Consider the following 17,500-nt stretch of genomic DNA (forward strand, 5'->3'; position numbering starts at 1 on the left):
ACAATACAACTATAGTCTCCTCTACTCTTCCCGCCCCACCACTCCTACTACTACCATTTACCATTTCAGCAGACTGCAAAAGTTCTTAAGACTTTCCCATTCTCAGCTTCTTTGTTTTTTTTCCAGTCACTCCGTGATAGAACCAAGACAGAAAAACTTGTAAATTTAAGGGTTTTTTTCTATTATAGGTAGAAAGGCCTGAAACTTTGTGGAGTGGGGTGACTATTCAATTATATCCACCCCAGCGCACGACTGGTATTTATTTTGTCACTCTATGAAAGCTTGAAAGATAAAGTCAACCACAGTGGAATTTGAACTCAGAACGTAAAGGTCGAAAAACTGCCACTGTGTTTGTGTATGTGTAACGATGATGTGTGTATAATAATGATCGCGTGTTTGTGTGTGTGTGTGTGTTACTCGTTTCTGAGCTGCAAAACGAAGGTAACGTTTTATTTCACCCAAAGATCTGCATCTTTTACCAAAACTTCCTCATGAATATGCTGTCTCATTTAAACACAAGAAGAATTTTAATTTTGGTTTCAAATTCTGGCACAAAGCCAGCAATTTGGGGGGAACAGTAAAGTCGATTACATCGACCCCAGTAGTCAACTAGTACTTATTTTATCGACTCCTTTGGGAGTCCTAACCGAAGACCGTGTCTACGCATTAGGATCTACAGCTTACTTGATCCGCCACTCAGAGGATGTTGGCAACAGACTGACCCCACATCTTCCTTTTCCCTTGCTTTTTCAGTGTATACTGTGTATAGTGAACTTTCCTTTTCTTCATCATTTCATTGTATGTAAATCCTTCCACTTTATGTCTGTCTTTGTGTTGCGCCTCTCGTCCTTCGCCCTTGTAGCAAATAAACGAAATCAACATAATCATCATCATCATCATCATCATCATTATCATCATGTCTGATTAAGGTGGCGAGCTGGCAGAATCGTTAGCACGCCGGGCGAAATGCTTAGCGGTATTTCGTCTGTCGCTACGCTCCGAGTTCAAATTCTGCCGAGATCGACTTTGCCTTTCATCCTTTCGGGGGTCGATAAATTGAATACCAGTGAAACAATAGGGTCGATACAATCGACTACTACTCCCCTCCCACCAAATTACAGGCTTTGTGCGTATAGTAGAAAGGACTATTATTGTTATTATTATCATCACCATCATCATCATCATCAGCGTCGTCGTCATCGTCGTCGTTGTAGCAGTTGTTGTTGCTATACTTGTTCTTGTACTAGTTGTTGCTGTTGATGTTTTTGTTTTTGTTGCTGTTGTTGTTCTTGATGTTGTTCTTGTTAATATTATTGTTATTACTGTTTGTTTTGTGTAAAGACGAAAATAAGTTTTTGAGGAATCGATTAAAAAGTTGATGTAAACAAATTCCATTGAACAGTTTACAAAAGAAATGTTATTTAGTGATGTTCTAGAATGAAGAAGGGTTATATATCGATGAATTGAATTATTGATTGACTGATTGATTGCTTGATTGATTGATTTTTTAATTGATACTTAGATGGCTAAAAAGCAAAGTCGATGTTAGCAAAAATTTGGACTTGGAATATAAAGGAACGTAAATAAGTTCAGCAAAATGTTTTGATTGGCTCTAACTTGTCATTCAGCGCCCTCGAGGGAATATAACATGTGCATACATACAAACACACTTGTGTGCGCGTGTGTGTGTGTGTGGAGAGAGAGATTGATAAATACATACATAAATACATACATAGATACATAAATGTGCGTGTATGTATACACATATTTGTGTCTATACACACACATATATATAGAGAGAGAGAGAGAGAAAGAGAGAGATAGACAGACAAATAGATAGATACCTACATACATACATACATATTATTATTTTTTTTTTTTTTTCAGTTATTTTACTGCGGCCATGCTGGAGTATCACCTTTAGTGGAACACATCGGCCCAGGACTTATTCTTTGTAAGCCTAGTACTTATTATATCCATCTCTTTTGCTGAACCGCTAATTTACGGGGCTGTAAACACATCAACATCGCTTGTCAAGTGATGGTGCGGGTACAAACACAGAAACAGAAACACGCGCACACACACACACACACACACACACACACACACACACACACACACATATATATATATATATACATACATACATACATACATACAAACATATACATACGAGTGTGTGTATGTGTGTATGTATATATATATATATATATACATATATATATATATATATATATATATATATATGTATATACATATATATATATATATATATATATATATATATATATATATATATATATATATATATAATGGGAGTAAATGAACGATTAAAATGTTGAGATGTTAAAAATGTAATCCCGGAAATGATGTTTCTATGTCCGGAACTGAAATACTTGTGATTGATTCTCTATATAGTTGTAAATTGTGATAAACATAGCACTTGATAACTGTCATTAATGACAAAATCTTTTTAATAACAAAATAACTTGTTACTATCTATTACAAAATTTCCGTTAATAGAACAAATATTGATTGCTTGTGTATAATTGTATGCGTGTCTGGTTCTTTCTGTATGTGTCTGCCGGACTTTTTGACTCTCTGTTTCTGCTTTGTTCCTACCAAAAATAGATATCACACAAAACATATGTATGCGACTGAAAGAGACTGTCCAACATTGGAGTCTGTGGAAAGCTAAAACGCAGAATTCAACATGCGATCGATGGTATTAACTCATGAGAAGCATGAGTCATTCGGGATGTACTTTATTATTTCCATAAATTCTGTTGCAAATGTCATCGTATTAAAACGGAAATCATTGCAGGTGGTTCTTAAACATAGAAAGTTAGCAGAGGAGAATATGGGTGACAATAGAGTTCACCCTGAACGAGGGAAAATCCGAGGTTATTTACCTTAGAAATGAAGATATACTTAAACAACCTTAATCAGTTCTTGCGGGAGAAGTCGCAGAGTCAAATAATATCATAGACTTGGGAATAAAATGTAGTCAACGGTCTTAGCTAAAGTGCACATATCAACATCGAACTTATATTACTTTCAAGTTTTTGCACAGGGCCAGCAATTTTGGGGGAGAGATACGTCGATTAGATCGACTCCAGTGCTCAACTGGTACTTTTATCGACCCCGAAGGGATAAAAGGTAAGGTCGACCTCGAGGGAATTTGAACTCAAGACAGATGAAATGCCGCTAAGCATTTTGTAATGGAGCCTATATTCTTTGCAGAGCGTGCTCTTAGATTCTTTGAACTTTCCATTCTCGGGGTTCTAAAAACATAATTCTTTTCTTCTCTACGTTTAGTCGGTCTCACGTTGAATACTATTGTCCACTTTGGTCTCTCTGGACCAAATGAAATATAAGTATCGAAATTTATCGATAATAAAAAGAAATAAATGACATAAGCTAATCGAAAAAGCGCAACGGTGTATCAGCCTGCCAATGCTGTAGAACAACTGGTAAAAGACATTTGAGCGAATTTACCTCCAAATTTTTCAATGGTTTTATATGGTGCTCTTGATATCACTTCAAGAGACAAGAATTGGAAATGTACAAAATATTTATAGATTCCGGTTTGAAGCGGGAGAGAAAAAAAAAAGTTGTTGTGAAACCATTTGGAAAAATTCTTCAGTTTCTCGCGATGTTTTGCATTGTGTGGAAATAGGATTATTGGGATTGTCTCAAGACACTCAAATCCTATTCTCTCCGACGCTGCCGTCAGAACCGCATCATTTGTATATTATTTTATTTTATTCTTTTACTTGTTTCAGGCATTTGCCTACGGCCATGCTGGAGAATTGCCTCGAAAGGTTTTTAGTCGAACAAATCTACCCCATAACTTATTTCTTAAGCTTAGTAATTATTCTATCGGACTCTTTTTTCGAACCGCTAAGTTACGGGAACGTAAACACACCAATTCCGGTTGTCAAGTGATGATGGGGGGAGACAAAGACAAACACAAAGAAACACACATTACGTTTTTCTATCTGCTTTACAAGATACTGTATGTGAATTTGCGTGTTGAAGCAAATTTCGTTGTCTAGGGAGAGTCAGTTTGCCAATATTGTTAACACACGCACAGGTTCAATTCCACTCCTTAGTCAACTAGTTAAATACCCAACTAACTAATCGGTAGTCATTGAAAAGTTTGCAAATATTAACGAAAGAGCTTTGACAGACAAAACCAAATCAAATGTTTCACTGTTTAGTACGTTGGGTATTTAGTAATCAAATGACTTACTGATTAGTTAGTTGGATAGTTAACCTATTGACTAATAATAACAGAGTGGAATTGAACCAGTGCCTGTGTTAATAATATTGGCATAATGACCCTCACTAGACACTATATATACATATATATATATATATGTTCCACAACGTTGTCAAATCGACACACCATTGCGCGTTTTCGGTTAGCTTCTGATGGTTATAAATTTTGCAGCATTTACTTGGGTATCCTTTGTGATATCTAGTTGCTATATAAATTTTCGTGCCGTCACGAAAGTAATTATATGTTCTAAACGGTGCGATGATAAAGGTGCATTGAGACCCTCAATAAACAGGTCGTAGGAAAATTATGCTTCATTTGCAGAATGTTCTTTTCGTGCATGAAGGATAAATAAGCTATGGGGAATAGTTGCTAAACTATAAAAGACAGGATCTACGACGGCCCCTTTGCATTCTTTTTGAAATCCTGATATGCTGGAATTATGTAACACTTCACAATATATATATATATATATATATATATATATATATATATATATATATATATATATATAAATATAAATATATACGACTGATTTCTTTCAGTTTCTGTCTACCAAATCCACTCACAAGGCTTTAATCGGCCCAAGGCAATAGTAGAAAACACTTGCCCAAGGTGGCACGTAAGCAATAAGACTGAACCCAGAACCATGTGGCTGATGGGAGGGGGACTTCTTACCCCACACCCACACCTGCGCCTTATTTATGAGTTATATTCAGTTTAATTCAACAGTTATAACCTGATGTACATGTTCAATATAAAAGAAAAATGATGGACTTAAAGAGTATTTTCAAAATTCCAGGAAGGATTTGAACTCAGATGTAAATTAAAGGAACGTAAATAAGGGCAGCGATACATCTTTCCCGATGTTCTTTCAATTCAACGAGTGTGTCTCTCTTGCAGAGTAGACTATTTTACAAAACTGATCAGGACATTTTTCTGCCATTGGTAAATTGTTTTCACTTCGTACAGTTCCTAGTGCAGAATCCAGGCTATATTATCATGTCTTCTGTATTCGTTCTGCAGAAATCTACTGAATTCATTCACTTACCAAATCAGTTCAGTTCCCACACATCATGTCATACCGTCTCCAAATAATGTTATTTCAGACTGTAAAAGTAATCTTTTAAAGTCCAATTTTCCTATTCAATTCCACAATTTAACTACATCTATTCAGTCATCCATCTCACTAAAATAATCTGTCCATGCATTTTTTTCTCCTTTTCTTCCATCTTTTTTTTTCTTGAGACACACAAGCTTTCTCACCTTTCTTTCTTTCTCTTTCTTTCTTTCTTTCTCTCTGTGTCTCACCAAACCTGTATCTCACTATAATCTCTCTCCCTCTCTCGTTTTCTCCCTCTCTCTCCAGCCATCTTTCTCTCTCGCCATCTTTCTCACCTTTTCTCATGGCCTCACACTCTGGGTCACCCTCTTTCTCTCACTCTCTCTCTTTCACCCCTCTCTCTCCTTATCCTCTCTGTCTCTCTCAATGTCCCACTGTCTCCCACTTTCTCCCCATCTCCTTACTTTCTTTCTATCTTTCAGTAAATATATATATATATATATATATATATATATATATATGCGTGTGTATGTGTGTGCGTATGTGTGTGTAGAGGGGTATGCATATATGTGTGTGTGTACACACATACACACACATACACAAACACACATATATATATACACACACACATACAAACGTATTTATGTGTCCATTTGAATGTTCGCATACAACCATGTGTGTGTGTGTATATATATATATATATATATATATATATATATATATATATATATATATATATATATATATATATATATATATATATATATATATATATATATACATATATATATATACATATACATACATATATATATAAATATATATATATATAGACATACACATACACACACATACACACCATCCACACACGTATGTGCACACGCAAAGCACAAAAGTTCGCACTTGCGCATGCGTACGTGTGAACTCGTATGTGTATTGTATCGATTGTCTTTTTTTGTGTATGTAGCTGTTTTGTTCTCTCAAAGGTTTCTTCTTTTGAATTATTCAAGTGCAATACATCGTTCTTTCAGAATTATTCCTGTATTCTTTACATGTTCCAACACGGTAGCAATTTTTACAGTAATTCCTTACTTACCATTCTTCACTTTATAGGCATTCCCTGATGACAACTAATCTCCTCATTTCTTTTATTCCACGCATAAAGTCTCATCAACGTCAATTCTTGAACAACTTTCTATAGTCAGATCCTTTTTTTTTTAAATCATTCTCTCCGACTTCACAATTTATTATTATTTTCTTCTCTTTTTTTTTTCTTGTTACCAAACTTGCGGATTCTTCCATAAAACCTAACCAAATGCGAGATTTGGCCCTTATGTTTGTATTGTGATAAAAAGTTTCGCTGTAGTCGATATTCCTTTTCAACTATCTGACGTGGATATAATCGAAACTGCTGATGTGTCCTACAGTCGATACATACTTACATACATACATACATACATACATACATACATACATACATACATACATACATACTGCGTGGCACTTTGCATAAATATCTTCTGCTATGGCCTCGGAGTAACTTAAGCCTTGTGAGTGGATTTGGCATACGGAAACTAAAATAAATTTGTCGTATATATATATATATATATATATATATATATATATATACGACCTTTATGAGTCAGTATGACTCGAGAAGGTAAGCTTACCTAACACTTCTTTTACCAGTGTTCAACGGGTACTTATTTTATCGATGCCGAGAGGACGAATGGCAAAGTCGATCGTGGCAGCAGTTGAACTCAGAACGGGCGGGAAAACTGCTAAATATTTTTCCTGGAGTGCTAACGATTCTGCCAGCTCGCTGCCTTAAAGGTTTCAAATTTTGGCACAAGGCCAGCCATTTTAAGGGAGGGGCGAAAGTCGATTACATCGACTCCAGTGCTAAACTAGTAATAATTTTATTGACCACGGAAATGATAAAAGGTAAAGTCGACCTCAATGGGATTTGAACTCAGATCGTAAAAAGCGAACAAAATGTCCACTAAGCATGCTAACGACTCTGCCATCTCACCGCCTAATTACCCAGTTACATATTAAAAGAACACCAAATGTGTTACAGCTGCTTTGAACTAATACAACACCTTATGCATTACAGACAGCCGAATGTGTTTCGTCCAGTCGAATACTATGATGTGTAAAACAATTTAATAATTTCGTATTCCATTTCTCACTGGTTCTGTTGTGGGGCTGTTGTTTTGTTCTTTTTGATTTCGTATTATATTTATACTATGAATATTAAAGTTCTTTTTTTTCTTAGTCTGAAAGTAAAGCAATTTTTATGTAGCAGGTGTAGAGAATGAATTAGAGTGTGAGAATATGGAAGACAAATGAAGATGAAAGTAAATTTTTCGATAAACTTTGACTGAGAGAAAATAGAAATAACAGTGAAAAAATAAATTATAATGATGATGGCGGTGATGATGATGATGATGATGATGATGAGGGTATTGATGATGAGGATAATGATCTTGAGAAAAGAAGTGAGACTCTTTCTAAATAAAACACAGGGCCAGTAATTTTGAGGGGAAGGGCAAGTTGATTACATCGACCCAGACTTAAACTGGTGCTTATTTTATCAACTGCGACAGGATGAAAGGCGAAATCGAATTAGTCGGCATTTGAAATGATAAACGGTAAATTCGACCACGGTGCCATTAGATCGTAAAACCGGACGAAATGCCGTAAAGCATTTTGTCTGGTCTGCTAACAATTCTGCCTACTCGCCAGCTTAAAACTAATAGCAATATTAATGCTTTCTGGCAGAACTGTTGGCACGCCGGACAAAATGCTTAGCAGCATTTCGTCCGTCTTTACGTTCTGAGCTCAAATTATTTCGTCTCGGTCGACTTTCCCTTTATCCTTTCGGGGGTCGATAAAATAAGTACCCGTTGAGCACTTACCCCCTCACCGCAATTAGGGGCCTTATGCCAAAATTTGAAACGAATAATAATATTAATGTTTTCTTTAAGTTGGTGAGCTGGCAGAACTGTTGGCATGGCGGAAAAAATGCTTAGCGGCATTAAAGTTGATGAGGGCTTGACCAAAGAGAAAGGTGTTTTTCTTCAGCATTTTCAATCTCATTCAACATAATCATTTTCGACACAGCAGACGAAGAGTGCCTATCCTTTTCATCCAAAGAAAGGCAATGGAGATAATCTTCACAATAGAATAAGTTGATAGCACTTGACCAAGGTTAAATTTCCTTCAAAAAACCAAGCTACAGAAAGAAGTGTCTCACAAACAATGACCACAACTGTTCACTGCTGTCGTCGTTTAGATGTCTCTGTAGATTTTGTCAGTCCCAAAGCCTACCTGAGCATCTGAGGAATAGATATTGGTAAGATTCAGGGAGAACAACCGAAGATAATATATTTTCAGTGATATATTTTCTTTTTGCCATTCAACCTGCCTATGTACTCATACATACAAACATTAAAGCACACATGTTCTCGCACAGACATATAGATACACATATACACTCATACGCAAACAAATACTTACATATATACACACACGAATGCATAAACATACACATACACACACACATACACACATACACACGTACACATACACTCACGTTCTTCACACATCGTTACACAGAACTAACGATATATCCATGTCTCGTTAGTAGATGTTTCACAATTTTTCACAATTCAGCAAAACCTGGTTAATCAAGCTTACCACCACCACCACCACCACCACCACCACCACCAATACCACTACTACTACTACTACTACTACTACTACTACTACTACTACTACTACTACTATTATTACTACCACGACCCGCTACTATTACTACTACTACTACTACTACTACTAATAATAATAATAATAATAATAATAATAATAATAATAATAATAATAATACTCTGTGCGTGTGTGTATGTGTGTGTATAAATATATCCTATTCTTTCATTCTTATACTAAACTCTAATATATATATATATATATAAGGAGAATTATAGTCCTCAGCTAAGCGTGACTAAGGGTGTCAAGACAGCTACATTGCTAGAAATAAGAGCTAAATTCTCCAACGCTTTTATAAAGCACACAACATAAACTCTGATAGGGGCTGTAATCGCCCCGAACACCGAACCGGGAACGTATAAATAATATATGTTGTAGTTTATATTTAACTTAGGAATTCAAAGCTACTCAGCGTTTCTCGTGAGACATTCCTAGGCAAAAATAGAAAACTATGATGGACGGGATTGAACAAGAAGGCACTTGTAGATGGCCCTTGAAATATTTTTCATTGTTCACGGCATGTCAAATCATCTGGAGATATTGTAACTTTGTGTGTGTTTAGATAGTTACTAGAAGGTAACTCTAACCTTCTCCGTATTCCTAAAGATAACCCTGCTGGTAATGGTTGCTTTGAAGTGGTAGTTATACAAGAGATTTATAAATTCGGAGGAAGATTACTTCACATAGTATTATACCATTTAGGCTGGTTACATTATAAATCTCTTTCATACGGCATGTTTTAAAGAGGGAATATAGTGAATGAGACGTCTTTTTTGTTTAATGTGTTCCGTAATATTATCAAAATATGATATTTTTCTGCTACGCAAAGGTTACATTTGTGTATCCCAATTACGTACAACATAACGTTTTCGGAAATACTCTATTTTATCAAAATATTGATTCCACAGCTTTAGAGCTTTCAAATGTTTCAGAATATTAATGCTGAGCTGATTTTGTCTTTGGCTATGTAGGAATGTACATTCTGTGTACACCGATGTTTTTAAGTTACTTTCTGTTAACCCTCTGTATACCAATATTGTACAATTTGGTTTTGTCACGGTAGCTATATACACAAAAGCATTCGAGAGACATTTGTCATTGATTGGACCGATTAGTGCAATTCTGTAGTTGCATTTACGCTATAACAATGGCGAAATGTTTCTGAAAAACTTAGGTTGAGGCTGTAAATTTCGAAGTTTCTATTGCCTTGTCAGCTGTTACTAGCATTTACGTTGTTTTTATTGCGGACCTTGTTCATCTGTGTTATGAGTATGAATTTTACTTTTCAGTGACAGAGATAATACAAGTCCTCTCTTGATTCTAAAAATACGTTATGTAACTCTAACCTGAAAACCAGTTTGAAGAGTTATTTGCCGAAGGAACATTGAGAATATAAAGTTAACGGGTATAACCTAACCAAATATATACAAGGTTATGATAAGCAAAGCACTGGCCCGTTGTGACCATCGAAGAATAAAGAGTAACTCATCGTGTAGTGAATTCTTGTATAAATCAAACGGCCATTAATATTTTCTGTTATATGAACGATCGATAAATTCAGAGTAACGACAGTTTCACACACACGCACAAGGGCACACACGAGTGCATGCACATGCACAAATACATGTACACAGATACACAAAATATGCATATGTGCGTGCACAAATATGCCTACGCACGCACGCACAAAGATATGTTCACAAGTACTTAGAGACGCTCACCGGCGCACGCAAAATACACACATGCATTCACACAAATGCGCACACACACAAATAGGTACATACATTCACAAATATATATGGACAACCACACTTACGTGAGCGCACACAAATGCACGTGCACACACACACACACACACACACACACACACACATACACACATATATAGAGAGAGAGAGATAGAGAGAGAGAGGGAGAGAGAACTCACAACCTCATGATCGTAAGCTTGATGCTCTAACCACTGAGCCATATATAAATTATTAAGGTGGACTTTTCGCAATGTCCAACCAAAAGGCACGGGTATAGTAACGTCTGTATATATGAATGATGGGCGTCTACACAGTTTCCATCGACCAAATTCACTTACAAGCCATTGAGTGAGCCGTTGATATAGTGGAGGTCACTTGACCACCTGACCAAGGCGTTGCGCAGGGAAATTGAACCCGAAACTACAGGGTTACAAAGAGCTTCTGAACTACACAGACATGCCTGCTCTTGTATGAGATTGCATGTGTGCGCGTGCTTGCTGCGTACGTGCGTGTGCGTGTGTATGTGTGTGTGTGTGTGTGTGTGTAAGAGAGACAGAGAGAGAGAGAGAGAGACAGACAGACAGACTATTGCTACTCAGAATATCCACACTATTACACGCTAATTTTTACATTGCAATCGACTTTTGTCAACTCAGAGCATATTCGGTCTCCACGGAGTTAAGTGATAAAGTTTAATTAGAAGAGTATCAAGGGGAGAATACATCATCAATGTTTCCTCTTCAATAGAAGCACAATTTGTTATTTTGCTTTCGAAATGTGTAGTTGACATATATTAATTACACCGCAACTCTTAATAAATTTAATGTAAACGTTTACGTGTATAAATGCGCAGATATTTGTACAATGGATGTTTTTATGTGTGTATCGTTAGATGTTTGTCTTATAAAGACAAACGACATAGCTGGGCGTAATAAAATATAAAACGACATCTCAGTGTGAAATAATGGTCCACATCTGACAAACCATTATTTCCGGACGAACTTTGTGTAGTGTGTGAGTGAGCGAGTGAGTGAGTGAATCAGAATTTTCATTGGGTTTGTTTTTTTTGTTTTCGAAATTTCTTTTCTCTTTCAGAACGACGTCTGTGAAACGAACTTCTATCCATTAATTTAGTGAATCTAGAATCTCGAATATTGTGTTTCGTGAGTAAACTTCCGGAACAAGAAACCAGACGTAATAGTTAATACTTAAGTGAAGTAAGTCTTACAAATACGTGTTTTTACTCCTAATACGATTAAACAAAATTATTTCAAACGTCGGACGAAAATGAACGAGACTTAATACATTTGGTTATATCTCCAAAAACCTGGGCGTTTTTCTCAGACTAATTTAAAGTTCCCATCAAACACTTATGAAATTTAAACAATTCTTTGAGCGTTTTAAGTCTCATTGTTTATCTTGCACATCATTATTTATAGTCGGTTGGCAGATATCAACACGGATCAGCGAAACGTTTGCTTGCAAAAGTTACAAACAAGAGCTTCTCACTTCTACAAGCCTCAGTGACTCAAAATTTTTCGTCAACCATTCTACGTGCTGCTCCGGAAAATCTAATATTCTAATAATTCTATAATGTTCTGTTATCTATTCTCTACCGTTCCATTTACCACCACAAAGACATGTCTTACTCTCGAATCCTGTTTCAATCCACGAAATTTTTCGAAAATGGATCATCGTATTCTCTTACATCAGTTTATTAAGTTATCCCAGCGCTCAGCGGTTAAGCTTTCTCTTGCATATTCTGCTGATAAGAAATCCTTAGAGCATTCCAGTGTCCGCTGGTCCATCCAGCGAGATAAAACACGCCTTATATGGTTTCTGCTCTATGATTTTTACCATTCTCGTTTTGTTTTTTTGTTTTTTTTTACATGTTTTTTTTTTCTTCTTCATATTTTGTTATCTGGGTTCAGCAACAACAACAAGAGTAGCAACAAAACAAATTGATACAAATGTTCTATTTAATCACAGCATCTTTTATGATTGATGAATAACCCCATCAACAACATGTGATGGTGGTTGGGGGGGGGGGAATTGTGAGTTATTATTTCTCTGCCGAAACAACAGCAATAATGACAACTTACAATTGTAGAACAACAGAAGCAACGACCGCAGCAGTAACAACAGTAACAACTACAATAACAACAACAGCAGCAGTAACAGCAGCATTGATCACAGCATTTAGTTACAACTACAACAATAGCTACAACGTCCCCAGCAACAATAACAAAAACAGCAACGGTTATAGCAATAACCATTACTACTGCAGTTGCTGGTACTCCGTCGCTTACGACGTCGAGGGTTCCAGTTGATCCGATCAACGGAACAGCCTGCTCGTGAAATTAACGTGCAAGTGGCTGAGCACTCCACAGACACGTGTACCCTTAACGTAGTTCTCGGGGATATTCAGCGAGACACAGTGTGACAAGGCTGGCCCCTTTGAAATACAGGTACAACAGAAACGGGAAGTAAAGAGTGAGAGAAAGTTGTGGTGGAAGAGTACAGCAGGGTTCGCCACCATCCCCTGCCGGAGCCTGGTGGAGCTTTTTTAGGTGTTTTCGCTCAATAAACACTCACAACGCCCGGTCTGGGAATCGAAACCGCGATCCTATGACCGCGAGGCCGCTGCCCGAACCACTGGGCTATTGCGCCACTACTACTACTACTACAGTAACAGCAACTATTACAATAACAACAGCAGCAACGACCGCCAGAAAACAACAGCAGCCGCAGCAGCAGCAGCAAGGACCACAACAGCAACTGCTGCCTGAAGATTCCTCCAGTCTTTGAACTCTTGCTTTCCTTGAACTAATTTTACGAAACTGATTCTCCTCTTTTCAACCACTTCCACGAACTGACTACCCTACTATCGCTGCTAGTACATAAATGCTGCAACAATTATTACTGCCACCAAGCATTATCTGAATTGGTAATAACCGCGTATATGTGTGTGTGTGTGCGTGGGTGTGTGGGTGTGCGTGCGTGTGTGTGTGCGTGTTTGTGTGTGAGTGCATATGTGTGTGTGCGTGCGTTTGTATATATATATATATATATATATATATATATATATGTGTGTGTGTGTGTGTGAATGTCTGTGAATGTGTATGTTTGAGCGTGTATGTGTTTGTATATGTATATAATGTGTATATATATGTGAATGTGTGTGCATGTGTGTGCTTGTGTGCGTGCGTGTGTGTGTGTGTGTGTGTATGTGTGTGTGTGTGTTTGGCCACGTTTCCTTTTTTCGTTTTTTGTTTCGTTTTCTTTCGTTTGTTTTTAACAGCGTTCAAAGATTGAATCTGGTCAATAATTTAATTTTTTTTTCCAATAAAATCATGAAATATATGGAGATAGAAAGCAAGAAAACGCAAGAATTATATTTGTAGCACTTTAACTTGGTCATCTAAAGTTCATTCATTGAATTCAGAGAAAATATGTGATTTTTTCTATTTCAGTTCATTATTTGCTACCAAAATATTTCAATCAAAAAAATGTTCACCTATTTATTTTTCATAAACACTCTCCATTGAAATATATATATAAGGAAATGGGTCAAGAATTCCTCCAGGAATTTTTGATTAGAATAGAAAATTATCGAGTTTAAACACATTTAACATTCTTCAAACCAACTATATACAGTTATAAACTTACTTTGTAGCCCCAGTACTCAACTCAGATGGTAAGGACGGAAGAAATGCTGCTAAACGTTTTGTCCGGTAACAATTCTACCAGCTCGCCAACTTACACGTAATGAAATATTGGTGATAAGAGCTATTTCAAATTTTGGATAAACAAAAAAAAAAAATAACAGCAATTTTTAACGGGAGGAGGCAGATCGATTACATCAATTCCAGTACTCAACTTGTATTTATTTTATCGATCCCGAAAGGACGAAAAGCAAAGTCGACTTCGGAAGAATATGAATTAGTAACGTAAAGAGCTGGAAGAAGTACCGCACTGATGCTATAAAATAAAACAGGCGATTAGTAATAAATCTATATGAATATGTTAAGGTGTTGATGATCGGATTAGATGTGTCTGTCCAGATAGATAAAAGTGGAGTCTAAATTCCTGCTTGGTGTGAAATACAGTCAATATTGGTAGCATCAATTAACTGTTGTTGGTTTTACCTCTAACTGGTGTTAATTTATTTTGCAAATTATTGGAGAAATCTGAAATAAATGTGGGCAATAATTGCATGGATACACATACGAACACACACACACACACATAATAAATGCGCTGTATAAAGTCATGTAAGATGTTTTATTCTCATGGTGTAGCAAACCATGCTACCTCAGCAAAATACAGTGGTACATTACACTTAGATACGTACATGTATGCCTCCACAATAAAATGGTACATGCCACGTTGCTACATATTTGTCTATACAACAGAATGGTAGAGTCCACATAGCTACGTATTTATCTATACAGTAACACAGTAGATCCCATATAGCTACGAATCTGTTTAAACAACAGAACGGTTCAAGCCACATAAATATATGTGTTTGCCTATACAAGAGAATGGTAGAGTCCACATAGCTACGTATCTGCCTATACAACACAATTGTAGTCCACATAACCCAGTATTTATCTATACAACAGAATGGTAGAGTCCACATAGCTACGTATCTCTCCATACAGCAGAATGGTAGAATCCACCTAGCTACGTATCTGTCTATACAACAGAAAATTCCAAGCCATATAAATATGCATGTTTGCCTACACAACAGAATGGTAGAGTCCACATAGCTACGTATTTGTCTATACAATAGAATGGTCCAAGCCACATAAATATACGTGTTTATCCAATACAGTGATGCAATCAATCGAGATATATGCATATCGATACGATAGAATGTGCTCACATGGATAACTGTCTATGAAATAAAATAGTATAGTACACATCGCCATTTGTATTTCAATACACAGAATGGTATAGTCCGCATAGATACATTAATAGTTCTAAAATAAAACGGTACAGATCACATGGATATATTACAATAACGTCTCTGAAATAAAACAATACATCAAAATAGATGCGTATAGGTCTCTGTACTCTCCAGCGTATTTCAGTTAAAGAAAGTAGACAACATTATTAATATGGCTCCTCTTTGATATTGATTTCAAATTTTGACCTAAGGCTAGCAAATTTTGTGCAGGTGGTAAGTCAATTAGATCGCCCCCCTCCCTCCACTTTTCAACTGGTATTTATTTTATCGACCCCCGAAGGAATAAAAGGCAAAGTCGACTTCTGCTAGCCTTTGGCTTCTCTCTTTGATATTATTATTATTATTATTATTATTATTATTATTATTATTATTATTATTATTATTATGTTGTCGTGATTTAACCCTAGGTCAACCCTGATTCAGCTCACCTATGATGAAAGACATCAAGGTTTATTTTTTTTATAATATATTGGCCAATGTATCATTTTCCATTTATTTTTTTAAAGGTTATGATGCGATTCGAGGCAGATCCGTTTGGTACTTTTAGCAATTAGATTTCCCTTATTATCTCCTTTATTTGACCTTAACTGTGACCTATATTCAGGTCTGGTATACAGTACTGAAACATATTCTCTAAATATAAGTGATCTGAACATGATTGTGTCCTCACACAAAGATCAAAGCATGCACACGCTCACTTACACAGACTGGGGTGCTCCAACGTTGGGCGTTGCATTTGACAGTCAAAGTACTCCAGCGTCGTCGGTCAGCAGCCATCTTTCCTACATCATTTTTGTCTCGGCTGCTACGATGATTTTGCATTTTGAACTGTTTTCAAAACTGGAGCCTTTTCGAGGACAGAGTGCTAACCTGAAGCCCAATCATTCGTTATTCAGGAAAGAGATTGTAGGAGGAACTGCATTTGTTGACTGACAGCCGAGGCCCACGAAGTATAGTGTGGAACGGTCGCCTGTCAGGGATATCTAGTCATCAGTCTTCTGATTCTTCCGCCCTAATCGTTGGCCATTACTTCTGCTACTCCATCTACCTATTTATGCAATGTAAACGCAATCACTTTATATGGGATAGCCCGGCAGCTGAGATGATGCACCAGGGGTGACGAAAGAACTTGGAGCCAGCACAAGTGAGATTTAGTAGATGAGTGAGAACCTCTTAAGGCCAACATACGAGAGATTTAGAAACTAACTGAAGCCCGTCCTTCCTACCAAGTGAGAAGCAGTGGCCAAGTCACCAAAAGTACCATCTTTATCACGACACCGCCGCACCATATGTACTAGATAACAATATTATTAGACGAATAGCAGCACAATGATACCCATAAAATTACTAAGTTTCGTGAACTGAGTTTTCAGCACAGTCTGTAAAATATACTTTTCGTCAATAACTCATTATTATTATAAATTTTTATTTGTGAAAAATGGGAGCGAAAATATAATTATAACAGATGAAACAAATATAACAAGCTTTATATGATAACATCACGAACTTGTTTTGAACACGTGTATCAGTTATTTGTTAGTTAAATTGAATTTGTAGATATTTTTTAATAAAATTTAATCTAACTGTATACAAACTTGGATAAATTGAAAATATACAAATCTATCTACCTGTCTATCTATATGTGTGCGTATCCGCGTATGTGA

At 36.5% G+C, this 17,500-nt stretch overlaps 1 protein-coding gene across 2 annotated transcripts in view; it reads left to right on the forward strand.

Annotated features, from left to right (window-relative positions):
* LOC106873809 (UNC93-like protein MFSD11) overlaps positions 1 to 17,500 on the forward strand; it is a 46,092-nt gene that overhangs the window by 9,939 nt on the left and 18,653 nt on the right. Inside the window, exon 1 of one of the 2 annotated variants that reach the window (XM_089339519.1) lies at positions 1,888 to 1,954. The exons of the other annotated variant lie outside the window; for it this stretch is intronic. The gene's annotated coding sequence lies outside the window, so the exon portion shown is untranslated. Of the gene's footprint in view, positions 1 to 1,887; positions 1,955 to 17,500 lie in introns of those variants that run through there. 2 annotated transcript variants of the gene reach the window in all.

This window comes from Octopus bimaculoides, chromosome 22 (assembly GCF_046866305.1).
Source record: "Octopus bimaculoides isolate indiv1 chromosome 22, ASM4686630v1, whole genome shotgun sequence".
In the NCBI taxonomy this organism is placed as follows: domain Eukaryota; kingdom Metazoa; phylum Mollusca; class Cephalopoda; order Octopoda; family Octopodidae; genus Octopus; species Octopus bimaculoides.